Genomic DNA, 16,850 nt, shown 5'->3' on the forward strand with positions numbered 1-16,850 from the left:
TTTAAACTAAATTTATTGGGGTAATATTTGTTAGTAGAATTATATAGGTTTTAACTGTACAATTCCATAATACATCATCTATATATCCCATTGTGTGTTCACCACCCAGAGTTGGTTCTGCTTCCCACACCATATATTTGATCCCCTTTGGCCTCTTGTACCTCCTTCCTCACCCCTTACCCTCTGGTAACCACCAAACTGTTGTCTGTGTCTATGAGTTTTTGTTTATTTTTATTGCCTTGTTCATTTGTTGCTTTCAATTTTATATCCCACATGAGTGAAATCATATTGTTCTCAACTTTTCTCTGACTTATTTTGGAAGATATAACTCATAGACAATTTTCAGCCTTGACCACATGATAAAATGTAAAGAAATGCTCTATTATAAATGTGAATGAAGGGGATCTGCTCAGTAATTCATGAAATTGTCAGATCTGAAGAATAAAACAAGTTATTTTTCATCTATTTACATACTCTAATTTCTAGCCTTCTGGAAAATAACACTTCAGAGTCCTGAATGCTGGTTAGGGTTTTAAAGGTTTCAAAGATGCCTAACTGGATGACTGCTCCTAAAACCCCAACAGGTTTTCTGGATTACATGAGAGTGCCTAATAATGCTCTTTCCCTCCTGAAGGGGAAAGTCATGTGGTTGGCCAACATTTTCACTCCCTAAAGAGCCACAGAATTATGATAGATTACCCTCGTTATTCATCCAGGCTCACTTTAGTGTGAATCAGGTAATATTGCTCACATAGCCAATAGTTCTTCCAACAGATCTGGGGGCATAATCTCATAGTGTGACTAACACATAAACATTTTCTTTTAGAACAGGGTCCACAGAGATGGAAGGGAGGGAACCAGTGATTCTCTGAGTGCCCATTTCATGCCAGGCATGATGCTATGTGCTTTAGGTATCATATCATTTAGCCAATAGGCCTCTGTGTCACAGCAAACAGACACAAAGTTCAGAAAAGTGAAGTCACTTGCCCAGGATCACATCACTAGTAAGTGACAGAACTGGGACACAAATGCAGGCTTTCAGTCATTAGTCAGTCCCTCGCTCCTCTATGGCACAACTGCATACCTGAGTGTTTATCAGTGAATTATATTCATGTACATGTATTTATGAAAATGCCAAGAAAATGAGGAGAGCATAGCAATACTTTTGTTTTTTGGGAGTGAAGAATTAATTTATTTCAAATAACCTATGTTAACTTCACCTGGAGTTTCTGTGATAAAACCCTGTCACTCTTGGTCACCATTATGGAGCAATGGCTGTCCACTAGACAGATATGAAACAACATTTTATGTTTTCCTCCTATTTCTTATTAGACAGCCATAGAGGGCTTCTTTTTCTTTGAAGGTTTCACCCCTAAGGGGAGAAAGAGTCCTGCATTGTCTCTGAAAGTGTCTTGTGTCGACCCTTCCTTGACATCCCAACACAGGTAACAGTGGGATATTTGCTCTCTCATGCTTGCCTGTACTTTTATGAATGTATTACTAAAGCAGCGGAATGTGATTTGTTTTGTTTTGTTTTGTTCAATAACAGTTAGCTGTGTTTCCCTGCAAATAATAGTCATAGCTATGTCATCTATCTCTGAGTCAGTAATGTACCTGTTTATGGCATATTTGTTTTTTGAATTTTTTATCTCTGAGATGCTGGCAGAGCTAAATTTTGGTTGAATGTGTTTTCTAAAAAGATGAGAAAATAGTAAAGTGTAATGAAGCTAAAATAGTCTGTCTAATACAAATCTGAATACAGAATTGTTCAAAATTTCTGCTCTTCCCATAGGTGTTTTTCTCCCCACAATAGATATATTTATTCAGCCTGATATTCCCACATCCACTGAACTCAGTTTTCCCTCTGCTTATCCTTGTTACTTAACTGTCCACTCTGCACACTGTTAAAAAAAGAAAAAAGAAAACAGAGCCGATAAAAACAGAGCAGCAAAAATAGATTTCATTCAGAACTGTTGCAGTACGAAGAATCCTCACTATATAACTGGGCTCGATTCCGAATACAGCATAGACAAGTGGTGACATATGGTCAAAGAGCCAGGTGAGAGTTATTGGGTAGAAAATTCAGAGGAAACATCAGCAGTAAGGGAGGATTGTGGTTAAACAGATCTAACAGGATTCTTGCTGAAGGTAGGCCAGGGTGATCAGGTACCAAGTGAGGGGCGGGGTAAGATACTGAGAACACAGAGTTTCCTTTAAACTGATTTCACAAGATTCTTGTAATTGGGAGATACAGGCCAGGGGGCAGACACCAAGGTCAAGGCCTAGAGGAGCCTGACCAAATTTGGTCAAGGAGGGAATCTTGTCACTAATCACTTGCTGTCTGGTGTCTCTTGCCTCCCTCTTAGCCAGAACGCCACAGGAATTTATTTCAGTGTTTCCTCCTCAATTGTTGCTGCACTGATATCCAGGCATAAGTTCCTCATTACCTCCCTCTCCTCTCCTTCTTCGCAGCTTTGTTGTCAAAGATTTTTGAAGAGATTGTGTACTTTTTGTCACCCTTTCTCTTGTTCCTTACTGTCTTTTTCACCACGTATGTCTTGACATCTGCTCATTCTCCTCAGCTGGCATTACTTTCTCAGGGACCAACATGTAACTCCTAGTCACAAAGTCTGATCATTACTTCTTATGTTCTATAGCATTCACTTTTTGCAAATGCCCCTTCCTTCAAGTTTCTCTTTTCCCAGCTCCAGGTTACCCTACCAACTGTGTTGGTGTTATTTTCAGTGCTACATGATACGTGACTGGAAACTGAATGGTTCAAAATTGAAATGTTTCAGTCAGTCTCAGAGGCAGGTAGGCCAGAATGTATAGGTTCAAATTCTCAGAATGAGTAAGCTTGATGCTTTATCACATATCATGTTGACAGAGGAAGAGAAAAGAAATGCCAAAACCTTTAATCCCTACTTCTAATTAAAAGAACATTTTCTCTTCGTTTTAACCTGTTAAGGAATTTAGTAAATGTGTGATGGTGTCTTCAGAGCAAACTTAGTAGCAGAGGGAAATATTTAAGTGTCTGTCTTTAGGAAAATGGTTTCACATTTCCTGTGGCTATTATGAGTAAAAATTGGACACTGTTTCTTAAAAGGATTAATTATGTGAGTATTCTTTGATGTTTGCTTGGTGAAAGACAATGTATCCTGAACTATTTGAAATTTATTTAAAAATTTTTTTTAATTGTATCCTTTTTTATGCTTTGGATATAATCAGAAGTATCAACTTTAGAAATATATTGAAAGAAATGCTTTATTACTAACACTGTTTTATTTGAAAAGCAAATTAAATGCGAAGAGAAGGCTGATATTCCCTGTAATAAAGGTATTAGATACATTTTGTTCAAGCACCTCAAACAAGTCTATGAAGCAATGAAACTGAGAGCAGCAAGCTACGCTAACATTCATTTCATCTCATTATTGTCATAGCTCCTAGGTCCATTATAATCTTGTTCTTTCTTCTTAGCAGTCTGAGGTGCATCTATTTTTCCATGAGTGCCGTTATTTCCACACAGTGCAATCCTCATCAAATGATTACTTTACCCGTCACATCTGAAGCTCATTCACAAACTAGTGGTCTCTTGGAAGGGGCATACTTGGCAACTGGAGAACTATAATGATGTCTTAAGTTATAAATTATTTTTTCAGTCTGCCTTATTACAGGTGGCTTATACATAACTACCAAAGAGTGCAAAAGCCACTATTGCACAAGATGAGAAGTATCTCCATAGAGAGAGCACTTAGTTGGACAATAAAAGTGTTTGCTCATCCATTGTACATTCTACTAACAAAGCAAAATGGTTCCCTGGGATTGTTTTAACTTCTTTGGGTTCTTGTTTCATCTTTCAGTAAATGAACGTGCTACTTATCTCTAATCTGACCTTTTATAACATCACCTTAGCTCTTCAAAGTCAGGTAGAACCTGGAAATTCTAACTTTAGCTCCACTGTACTTTATTTTTTCTCTCCGCGTTCATTTTCCCCATGATGGGTGGTTATGTGTCTAAATTTGGACAGTAGTCCTGCTTAGTTTTTTTTTTTTTTTCCAGATCAATACTTAGAAATAGAAATAACACCTCCTCTAGCAAACCTTGGACGAGGAAAGCAAAGTATCCAGCTCGCCTTTCTGGGTTATTCGTGAATAAGGCTGGATAGCCATGTTCTGGCAGGGGAGTAAATAGAATGGATTGGATCGCAGTTTATTCGCAATGGAAAGAACACTGGATGAGAGGGAGCTTTGATATACAGAATCGTGAAGACAAGAGAGCAGAGACAAAAATATTCCCCAGTAGGCTTTGTGATATAGGCTCAAAATGGGTACTGCTATGATCGATCAATTTTAAGTTCTGTAAATGCTGCTGTAACAATGTCAGGGTTAAAGTCACAGATGTGTAGTGCGATGTTTCTACCCGGAAACACTCATGATGCTGAAGACACCGTAAGAACGAATTAGAATAGGAGAGCACTTTTTTTGCGGCAAAATAGTTCTCTGGAGCAGAATTAGATGAAGAAAAGGTTGTGTGGTGGTCATTTAGTCGTGAAAATATAAATTATTGCTGTGAATGATTGCTGTGCATCAGCTTTCAAACCTACTAGATGTGTCATTTAATGAGGCAACATATGCCTATTATTTTTTAATATGAAAAGCAATTGCCATATGTTCAGGAGTTATTGAATTGTGACTAGCAGGTGTGCTGCATAATAATAATGACAATAATAATATCTTCAGCTTCAACTCTCTCCACAAGGAAGGGCAAAGAGGAAAAACACTATGATTATTTGGTATATTTGAGTAATGTAAAAGGGCAGTCTAGGTAATTTAAAGCAATGATCACTTTCAATAACCAGAGATATACTTTTTTCTCTTTCATTCAAATAATTGTCTCAGAATTTCATTTTACTCCACCTACATTAAGGAAATGAGATTTCAACTCACTTTAATGGTTATGTTCCTGCGTATTTGTGATGGGTCCTCAAAAACTTTCAAAAACACTTTGAAAACAACTGTTTTGAGTGGGTTGAAGAGAAACTTTGTTTCCCGTTTTCTGTTTAAAAAGTTGAGATTCAGAGAGGTGACTTCCTGTCCCACAAAAAGAAAGACATTTGTTGACTTTTTGTCTGATAAAGCTAGGAATCCTAATGGTCTTAAAATAACCATTCTAGTATAGTGTTGCATATGTGTCATTGTGAACATTATTCTCATGGAGAACATATTTTCTCTGGTCAAGGGCAGGAAGAGAAAGACAGATTGACAAAATATGGGCTGTGGGACTGAAAGAACACATAAAATCATGTGCCAATGAGGGTCTAGAACATTCCTCTCCTTGTTACCTCAACTCCTCAATGTTGCCTAGGTAACAATACCCATTTTGAGGGAAGACTAATGTTATCCTATTCAGCTGAAGTGTCTTGTTAGTGTGACACAAATGGGTTTGTCTAATTGATACAATCTCCTCATGCTGACAAGGGGATGCACATATTTTTATAGTGGAGGCAATGTTTAAAATTGATTGCAAGCTTTTTTAATTAAAAAAAGAGTTTATTCCTAGTTAGAACCTAAATCACTTGTATATAGTTTTAAAAAGAAGAAGCAAAACTCCAAACTACAAAAGAACACAATTTCCCTCCTATTTTCTCAGGACAATTTACTTTCCACATAGTGGCTGTGGCAACTTTGTGACTGCTGCAATGCAATCAGCTAAAATCAGAGTCTTCCATGCATCTGAAGATGTGATGGCAGACTGGAGTTACAGCGAAAGCCCAGCTTTCAGAGCCACCTGAAATGAGACATTTGAGACCCAGAGGCTTCTTTTCTTCCTCTTCCCTCAATGGACACAAGCTTTTTCCAAATAATCTTTGTAAAACGTCCAATTATAGATTCAATGACCTATTGTGAATATATAACATGATCTGGTCGTTTTTCCTCTTCTACTATTAAACTGATAATCATTTCAGGTGATAGATTTCACCTTCCAGATTTCTTCCAGAAGAAAAGTGTGATAATATACTCTACCATTCGAAGGAGAAAAATCAGGTACCTCTTGTTTCGTAAGGATGTGAGCCAGGATGATAGCAGTCTGTCATCAGGCGTGGCATTTCCCAAGCTGAGTAGAGGCCATGTGATCACCACGCATAATATCACGCTGAAATTGTGTGTCAGCTCTTGCTTGGGTTTGGGATATAAACAAACTCAGTATTCTGCTTGGAGGGATAGAAACCCTTGGAAATGTTTAGTTTTTAAAATATGGATTTAAAAAGGCAAATACATGTTCTGATTTAAATTGGTAGACGATATCTCTTTATTCTCAAGAGATAATTCAGAGACATTAACCATAAGCTGTCATCTGTGCGTGTCAAGAGAAAAGTTATGAGTGAGGGGTAAGGAAATGTTTTTTTTATTTTTTTTCAGTTGTATACATATTTACTCTTAAGCCAGATAAAATTTCCCATGATTTATTTCAAACTGCAAAAATATTTGTAACACTTGGGTTTGATCATTATTGCGAAAAAATGGAAGATATGAAAATATTCAATCTGATCGTGTGGTAAGTGACATTCTGTACAGCCTGATAATAGGTTGTGACAGAATATCTAACATTCAGTCTTTACTTTTGATATTTATACTTTTTCTTGTAAACTATTTGTTCTCAGACAAAAAGTCATTCGTTTTGAACTTAATTCAATTTGAGCAATGAAAAGATATACCTTAACACATGCTTTAGCCCTACTATGACTTTTTAATGCCTTTTCCATTTAATTTGGTTTTGGAAATTGATTTGCCCTTTCAAAATAATATCAGCATTTAAAGTGATTTTACTTGCTTGTTGTCTGTACAATAACTGAATTTGCTCCCTAAGAGAATGACTTCAAATACACAACCTTTATAAAGATGTGAAAACTGCTACGCATTATCTAAACATGGCAACTCTGACAACAAGAACGTGAATGTGGCTTTGAGGTGGGATGAGAGAGTCCACTGAAAGTTAAGTTTGTCACCTAGATTTATAGGCACAGTTGGGGAAGAGGGGATGATCTATGGCCCTGTACATTTTCCTGAGCCATATTGGCTGTAGAGTTGTCTGTTACCTCTCCAGCATTGTTCCTTTGCTTCTTTCTCTGCACCACATGACTGCTTATCTCCCCCCGGGTAGCTATCAGCTCCAGTCATGGGAGTTAGGGTAGAAGCAAGGGGTGCCAGGTTTAAAAGTAGGGCTCCCATGTTCATTGCTCTCTTCCCTCTCCTCATTTGGTTCTTGTTCTGTCAATGGGCTGATAAGCCCATTCGTACCGCTCACTGTTCCCCGTCCTGAGAAAAACAGCAACAACACTGAAATATGCACTCCAATACAACTTGAAGAAGATACATGCGAGTCCTGATTTCATGGAAACTGAAAGTGCTTAACATCCTCATAGCAATAGCACTAATTATTTCAAAGATATTGGCAGATATTTGTCCCTGCCATCAATGTATAAGATGGGACCATAAGTCCGCCAGGTTTCTCTGAAGGGGTAAGTTTCACTGGGGGAAGAGGAAGAGTCATCATAATCATCTAAAAAAATGTGTTTAATGTTACTTGCAAGATACATGTCTTATCAAGTGGCATGGCTTCTGCCAGCCCTGACCTTTAGCACTGCTGCTGTATCTGTATTCTCTTGTCCATGATGGACACGTCAGAGTTTCGAATCCTTCAAGTGCATCAGGCCGGTAAAAAAGCTCACATACAAAATGGACAATTTAAAACCTCTGTGGGTTTATTATAGGGGATGAGCCACTTGTGTCCAGTTTTGTGCAGCTGCCGACAGACACCACTTGGAAAATAAAAGTTCTCCCTTATCTGCCTGTGTACCAGCTCTCAGAAAGTCCCCCATCTACTTTCCCTTCTTTACTTGATTAATCCAACTTCCAAGTCTTGTGTCCCACCTTCTAGAAAGCCTCCTAGACATTTCTCTCCCTACTCTCCTCTCTGCCATTATTTCTCCAACAGGATAGGTTAGATATGATACTGGTCCCCTCAAAACTTGTATGGATGTGCCCATGTCAGCGTCACCAGCCATCTACTAATAAACTTGTCTAAATTTAGAATTGGATTGTAAATATCTTGAGGGCAAGATCTTCTTTTTTTAAATCTTTGCATTTCCAGTTTTCAAAATATGTTGAATGAATATATTCTAAATATGCATAAATATAATGTGCTAAATACAGTCCATGGTGGGTTTGGACACCATGTAGACAGACAGCCTTGTTATCAGAAGTACAAAGATACCCCAGGAGTTACTGACTTTGAATGAGCAGTTGAGAGCACTGCTTACTCCAGAGCCAGGGATGGCAGGCAGCACAAGAGGAATTGGCCTCTTGGAGGGAAGACGTAACACCCCTTCCCTGGGCAGATCTGAAGTGAAGCAAATGCCATTGAGCTACAGTAACTGGGCCCTTCCTGGAAGCTCACCCCTGACTAGGAGGGTCCACCTGGTCAGAACAAGTGTGTCTCTGAAGTGCAGAGAATTGACCACCAGTAAGAAAGTAAGAAGGAATAGTTGTTTAAAGCTTTTGCTGAAGAATAGTATTATTAGGAAGATACGTATCATGGGGGAAGAAATTCACTCTTGATGACTTTTTACGTTTTGGGATTCCATTCTTTAGTGTTGCGTGGTGATAGGGCTATGGGGCTATACTCCCCCGTCACCAGGATGGGCTTGTCAGAAGGGACAGAATTGGCCTCGAATTTCTTCTGCAGCGCTTGTCTTAGCCTCTCTCCTCTCAAACACTACTCCTTTTGGACACTTTTTCTCTGAAACTGTCTCCCCTCTCTGCGATCATGAAAGAGTTACACTTTGTGTCTTTTCCTTTATAAACCCTGTTTTTCTTTGTTTTCTCCAGAGCAGCAGTATGAGTTGCTAACTGAATTCGCATCTCTCAGATTGCAATCCTTTGCTCAAATAAATACTTTTTATTCTTTTTCACAGCCTACACCCTTGACAATGGTAAGGAGACATTATCACCTCTAGGTTTATAGTAAGGATAGGGAGTATTACCAGAACTTGTCAGAAAAGACCACCCTTAGAAGAATTTAGGAAGAGAAACATTGTAATGGCCATTACATGGTTTAGCACAGAGAGCCAAGCCTCCCTTTCTTCCTTCTAATGTTCCATCCTCTGTTAAATATTTGTAAACCCCATTCAGTACTTATTCCTAGAATACAATTCATATGTGTCTCCTCCAGAGACCTGTTTGTCATCAGTTTTCCAGTCTTATTCTCATGGTTACTACTGGTACTACTGGTTAATTCATTAAACGATTGGACACAAATCAGTATAGATCTAAACTCATGTCTATTCACAAAGTAAACAAGTAAATATACCTTCTTAAACTCTGCCCACTGGGAAGATTTCTTTTTACCATACATTTCAGAACCAATCTAAGTGAGACTGTAATTGCAGTACTCATAACTTCTAATGATGCCACCATACATTGTAGACTCAGTTTGGAGTTTCAACCAGAATATGGGCAGGACTTGTGGTATAATCTTGTGATTAAGTTACAAGAAATTTTGTCGAAGGGACTCAGCCTCCCCGTCAGTTAAAGCCTCCTGTCTATAAAATAGGATATATAAAGGACTGGGAAAGAGGATGATTTGTCTTGATGATTGTATTAGTTTTCTACCGATAGACCTAGAATTTCACATATGTATCAAGAAGTATCTTACTAAGGTGTCTATCTATTTCATTTCAATGGATTTCATGATCAAAGAGCCACCACCACGGATCCCTTCATGACACTACAAAAGATGACTGCATATCAGAAACACCCAAAGAGTTTCTGCTATAGGCAGGGTTACTGTACCTCAGGCCCACAACTATTTATTTCCTCATATGACAGTGGACGTTGAACATTCTCCGATAATGTGCTACAGACCCAAGTTTATTAGAGTTTATTTTGTCTATTTTATGACCATAGTGTAATTGCTTGTATGGTGTTTGTACAGTTCTTGGTTCTTGTTCTCTGTAACAGCTGAAGATCTGGTGTTGCTGTTAGATGTGAACAAACTTCATGAAATATAGTGCTCTCTATGCCTGTCTAGGAGAGTAGCTTTGAAAGTGCTAGCCTGTGCTGTTTTTCAGTTGAATGTGATTTTTAAGTATAGAATAAGTGAGTTTTTATGTTTCACTTTTCATTTTTGAATTGTCTAGGTAATGCATTTTAGGTGGACACCATTCCTAAACTTAGAAAAGCAGTCACTCAACCACACAGTAACTTTTAATGTATTTTTAATGACAATTTTAGGATGCCAGGTTTTACATGTCCAGTTTTAACTTGGTTGTCTGAACTGACATTTATATCCAGTCCCAGTGTTATGTGAATGGATTTAGCCTCTTACACTCCTTTTTGTCTTCTTCATTGGAAAGCAGTACTGAGAACATCGTCATTTAATAAGGAAGATGTTTCCTGCTTTGTGTCCTTTTATCCAAATCAGAACTGCCTGGGGGAAAAGAGTGTTTCCTTTCTTAACGTGGCAAGCCACAAAATGGAAAACGTACACAGGAACATTTGTGCCTCTGTTCTATTAACCTTGGGGAGAGATGACAAGAATATATACTGTTAGATTTTTGAATCTTCTCCTCCTGCTTCTTTTTCTCCGTGTAATTATTATTATTTCTATGTTAAGTTGGTTTAAAGGTTTTACCTAACAAGTAACTTCCTTAATTTGTATATTTCAAAATCATTTAAATTTTTTCCCCTCCACGCTGCAATTTGTCCTGCTGAAATCCTTTGTTAGATTTGTGTTACTCTAGTTTCAGTTTTGGTGATTTCTGTATCTGTCACGAATGGTTTAATCTGTGATTTATTTATATCACACAAAGCACCTGATATAAGATGGGCCCTATTGTCTAATTCCTTTGTACTCCTCTGGAAAATAAAAACTATAATGGCAGGAATTCAGATCTATGAAGTAGGAATGCTCAGATATCGTCAAATATCAGATTGTCAAAAAATATCCATTATAAATTAGAAGGCAAAGTTGGAAAATTTTACCGGTGTCAATTCATTTAGGGGAAAGACTATTGTTTTTAATTCCTAATTTATGAAGTATATTTGTCTGTTCAAGGGTAAATATCAAATTTGCAGTTCTAATCCAAAACTTTATGGAATTTAGGTAATTAGAGAATCCGTGTATGTATTTGATAGTGATATATTGAAATATGTATGTCACTGAAGGTGTACTGTAAAAGATAATTTGATCAACACTATTGGAACAGCTGCTCTTGAACTCTCAAAATACAGTTGGTTTAAGATATTGTCTGGAATGATTGTTTTCTTATGGTATCATTCTTTCACGGTAAGATGACAGTGCACTGGGAATGATTATTCTATCATGTCAGCCAAATAGTTCTGTATGTTCATAAGAAGTTGTAATCTACCATATCAGAAATGTGCGTGCATGTGCGTACACACACACACACACACACACACAGTTTTCAGCTGGGCCTTAGAGATTGAAGGTAGAATAATTGGGACCCAGGAACTCCCAGGACACCTGGTTTTATAACAGAGGTCACTAAAGAGACATTAAGTCATCAGCTCAAGGAAATGTCCCTAGGGAAATGAGTAATGGAAATGCAACCACTCCAAATACACATTTTACCAAAACTGATCAATCATCCATTTGACCAAATAAGGTAAGCAGGCGCCTTTCTGATTGTATACTGATTCACTGATCACTGTCCTCACTTCCATGGATCTATGCCTATCAAAACCTGCATTAGTCAGTGAATTGACTGCCTTGTTGCCCTACATGTATAATCAGGCCAGCTCTCATCCAGTTTGTGTAAACTCCTTGAGACGCTATCATTATGCGTTTGTCTTTTTGATCTTTCAAATTTATTCACCTTGCCTGATCATTCTGAAGCCACAGCTCTGTCACCACCCTCACCTTCCAACACACCAGCTAACCTTTAATAATCTCTTGCCATGCACTGTCCATTACCTCATTGAACCTTTGCCCTACTTCTATGACATAAGCATTATTATCATTGACATCTTATACATAAAACAACCAAGGTTTGGAGGAATTATGTTAGTTGCTCAAGGTCACACAGTAATTAATTACTAGTAAAGGCAGGAATCAATTCAGGGCTGGATGATTCCACATCCTGTGCACCTAGCTGTGATATATGTATAATATTGTTAAAATCATCATCTGTAAAATAAGTATCAATTCACAGGTATTTGTGAATCTCTAATGAGGGCTAGGGAAATTTCTGGAAAGTGAGAAAACTTAACTTCTTTTTTTTTTTTTTTTTTTTTTTTTAGGGAGGGTACAGCTCACAGTAGCCCATGTGGGGAATGAAAGGCAACCTTGGTGCCACCAGCACCACGCTCTAACCAAATGAGCTAACCGGCCACCCCTGAAAACTTGACTTTTTAATATTATGTGGTGAAGCAGTTATCAACTCCAGTTAAATTAGCTTAAAATAATGAGTGCAAATGTGCATCTTTGATGACAAGGTTGTGAGGTTAATGTCTCATTAATGTCGGGTCAGTCTTAGATGTTTGACCTTATCCTAAAGGCATAAGCTTTATGTGAAGGCTGCAGCTGACACTCTAATCTCTTCCCATCAAAACATAGGTGTCTTCTGTGCCCAACAGCAAGCCAAGCCGAGGCTGATTAGTCCCTGGAGAACACTGGTCCTACGAGGACTCACTTCACCTATAGTCCTGCCCATGATGCCCATTCAGGCTGTCAGCTTGATAGTGCAGCCATGTAGTAGACACCATTCCTACGCTTGAAACGGCCTCTGATGTGGCCTCTAAGCTCCCCCCTAGCATGCCACTCTGTGATCGGGGAGGTCAGAGTGAAGTGTACTTGACACACACTCTATCTAACCTTAAATGAGGATTTCACCCTTTAAGCAATCCTTGGTTCAGGAAAGTCTTTGTTATCTACTCCCCAGTGTCCTTGGGAAGAAAAGTCTGGTTCATGTTAAACCCCTGCTTCGTTTTTGTCTTTTGGAATTATTTCTGCTCTTTGCTAAATTTGAACTTTAGATTAGGTGCATAGGAAATATCTACCTGAAACACCTATGATTTTTCACCAAGTCTGAAATGTCAGTCTAAAAGTTAAAGCATTTATTAAGTGACAGGATCCTCAAGTTGTCATAGGATAGTACCAAACCCATCAAGGAGCATTGAAATCTAAATACCTTTAAGGAAAAATAAATACGTATTTTTCATTTCTGTTTTCATAAAAGAAAGTAAATTCTTTAAGGATGCATTGAACATGCACATCTATGGGAATGCAATATGATTAAAAGAGCAAGGAGTGACTTTATTGCATACATATTACCTTGTGGAATCTCCAAATTAGGATAAATGTCCACCTGTCTCTATTAGCAGTAATACAATCAAGAAAAATAACCAAGGAGTTTCAGTGTTTAGCTGCTACAAATTTGTAAGAAAACGATGGGTTGCCAAAGTAACTTAAGATCCCAAGATATCTGTTGTATTGAGTTGAGGAAAGGAGAGATTTTTCTTTAAGTTGTTGAAAAAGGCATGAAATCATGTTGTGGTTGCTGTCTTCCCTTAGTTTCCACGAACAAAAGAGGATGTTTAAGAAAGCAAGCTGAAACCTGTTTGCAGAGGCAAGATAAGAGGACAGAGTTGGGGAGATCATGGTGAAGTTACAAAAATGGAATTCAGACAGTTGCTAAATTGAGTCTAATTATATTCAGGGACAGGTTAAAGTAATCAGAAAGTAAGGAACCCAATTATGAGATAGTCTTTTTTTTTTAAATTAAAGTTTATTGGGGATGACGAGATAGTCTTGATAACAGGGATGGCTCAATAAAATACAAAAATAGTGAGATAAAAATAGACTGCTTCTATATAAATTCTGGATGAGTTTAAAAATGAGTGTTTAAGATAAAAACGTAGAAGGAAAGGTACCAAAATAAACTTGATGAGGTATGTTGGTATTAAAGGAAAATGAAAGGCTCATTTTGTGTAATGAGCAAAGAAATACCAGCTCTTTCTCTGATTTTAACCACTTTATAAGTGCTTCTGGATTACAGGATTTTGATTATTGAAGAAGTGTTTTATGAAAAAATGAAAATAATATGAAATCAATCATATATCTTTGGTCAGATTGTTCCTTTCCTTTCACTTTGTTTCTTTTCTTTTTTTAGTGGAAATTTAGCATGGATTTTATTAAAATTTTTTTTGACATTGGTTAGTAAAATTATATAGGTTTCCAGTGTACAATTCTATAATATTTCACCTATATAATTTCATTGTGTATTCGCCACCCAGATTCAGTTCTCCTTCCATCACCATGTATTTGACCCCCTTTACCCTTATCTACCATCTCCCTCCCTGCTTACCCTCTGGTAACCACTAAACTATTGTCTGTGTCTATGAGTTTTCGTTTCTTTTTTTGGCTTGTTCCTTTGTTGTTTCAGTTTTATATCCCACATATGAGTGAAGTCATATAGTTCCTAACTATTCTACTTCTCCCATTCCCCCTTACCCTCTGGTAACCACTAAACTGTTGTCCACGTCTATGAGGTTTTGTGTGTTTGTTTCTCTTGTTCATTTGCTGCTTTCATATTTATATTCCACATGAGTGAAATCATATGGTTCTCACTTCATTTCTTAAAGGCCATGTATTCAGAGACATTTGAAAGTAGAGCGTGAGAGCTGAAATTTTTTTTTTTTTTGGTTAAAGTTAGTGGTTTGTTTGTTGAAAACATTTGCTGTGGGTTGTCAGGCCTCCTTTTACTAAGAATTTTAGATGCATCTCCTGTGTAAAGAGCTGCTCACGTCTATTCCTGCAGAAACAATGTTTGACTTAGTGGTTAAATTCCCCATCTCCTGTGTGACGCCCAATACTACAGAAAATGACAATTAAAGTCAGTTCTTTGGGATAGGATGATGGTTTGAGAATTAAGGCTCAAAAAAGGAGTGTTTGTTAGTAACTGAAGATGTTTCTGTTTTCTTCCAAGTGTTCTTAGCTACATGCTTTCATTTTCCTTTCATTCAGAACGCCAAATGTGTGCATTTTTCTGGAAATTCTGTGGCATGGTAGACAGAGAAGAGCTTGGGTCAACTCCAGCTCTGTTGCTTTGCTGCCCCGTGGCTGTGAGAGAACCCCAGGAAGAATTTCACAAAAAATCCAATGCCCTGCCATTGGTCCAGCATTCCCAGGAAATCACTCCCTGCAAGAGAAGCTGTTTATATTGCATTAAACTTTGCACGGTGCTCCCTGATTTCAGGGCTTCTCATTGCCTGTGAGCATGTCACTGCTGTGCGTGCTGAACCACCTCGGGGGGGCAAGAAGGGTGTTGAGAGTCAATCCTGGACTGGCAGCATTTGCTTTCTTCTAATTCTGAAACTTTCATTAAGAAATTGTGGTTCTTGTTTTAAAAACAAATACAATCGAAAAACAACTACCAAACAAAAACTCTTCTGAATAACTTTTTCCCTTTCCACTTTTTCCCTTTCCACGCACATCCAATTCTTCCTTTAAAAAAAAATACCTGAAAAAAACAACCCTGAACTAAATTTGATACATATTTCTGTTGGCCTAGGACACATATGATTATTTTTTCCTCTGTGAAAAATGAATTGCTTTTACGGTGGACAACTTTGGCAGAAAGAGCATGTTAAAGAGGGAGAGAAACATGAATTCCAAAGGATAATTCTCCTTTATTTTACTTGAGCAGTTTTGTGCAGTGTTACTGAGGGCAGCATTGCCCAAAGTTTATCAGTGACTATCAAGGTCACTGGGACTCACGAGGATCCAGCAGGTGTCCTTATTCTGCTCTGACGTCAGATCCAGATTGAAGCATTGCAGACACTCACTCAGTAGCTCTGAGAGCTTACACGGAAAGAAATTCTTAGATACAGTGGGAATGGGGAATGAAGTTTTTAATTACACGTCTGTTGTTTTCTATCACCAGGAACTAAATTAATGGGAAATTAATTCACAAGGTTTATTATGCATTTTCCTATTTAAGAGAGGACCCTTTTATTCCCCCACAACTTGTTCAAGATTTTTTTTCCCCCTCAATACTGAAATAACCTCTTTCTTGTTCAAATGACATCAGCTACATTTAGTCGACTTAGCACCCTGCGGAAGTCTGACAATTACTTCCTTACAGCAGACCTGTGTCAAAACTAGGTCCAGAATAAATAAGAATTTTTCATGTCTCAGTTATTTTCCTGGTAACTTTTGTTAGTTTTCAATATTGCCCAGACAAAGGGTTACTATGGGATATAAGAAAACACAAACTGCTTTGTGCTCTAGTTGGTGTGAAGCAGTGAGACAAAAAGTAAAAAGCTGTGAGTGCTTCCTGAATAAACCATGTTTTATCTGCACTTGAAAAATCAACCAGTGAGAGAGAGAGTGGCTGACAGTAGTGGGGAAGGCTTAGTGGACAAGCTCTATGCAGTCTTTGGTATAAGGGTAAAATATTGAAACAGGAATACAATGTTCATCTTAGTAGTAACTAATTAATATCAAATAATTTTTAATTCAACAGTACTATAGGAACACTGTATAAAGAGTGCTGTATTATCCCTGGGTTTGAATAATACCACAAAGTTAACACTTCTCATTGGTTGTGCATTTTCAAAGGTGAGAAAGCATGTAAACAAGACCATTCATTATTCTGTAAGCCAAAATCAGGCCTTTGAGTTCTCTCCTTTCCTATCATCAAGTAAAGGCCTATTTGGTTTCATGAAAATATAGTTTTGAATTTCCAGAGCTGATCAAGTAATAATAGATTTTAAAATTAATTAATTTACTTTTCAGAACCAGAAACTTCAGGCTTAACATCTTGGGTA

The 16,850-nt window shown here is 37.7% G+C and overlaps 1 protein-coding gene across 1 annotated transcript in view; it reads left to right on the top strand.

Moving 5' to 3' along the window:
• Window positions 1–16,850, top strand: part of NRG1 (neuregulin 1) — a gene marked incomplete at both ends in the record, with an annotated part of 1,021,509 nt that overhangs the window by 210,115 nt on the left and 794,544 nt on the right. The gene's annotated exons all lie outside the window — the stretch shown is intronic.

Source organism: Rhinolophus hipposideros (assembly GCF_964194185.1).
Source record: "Rhinolophus hipposideros genome assembly, chromosome: 4".
NCBI lineage: Eukaryota > Metazoa > Chordata > Mammalia > Chiroptera > Rhinolophidae > Rhinolophus > Rhinolophus hipposideros.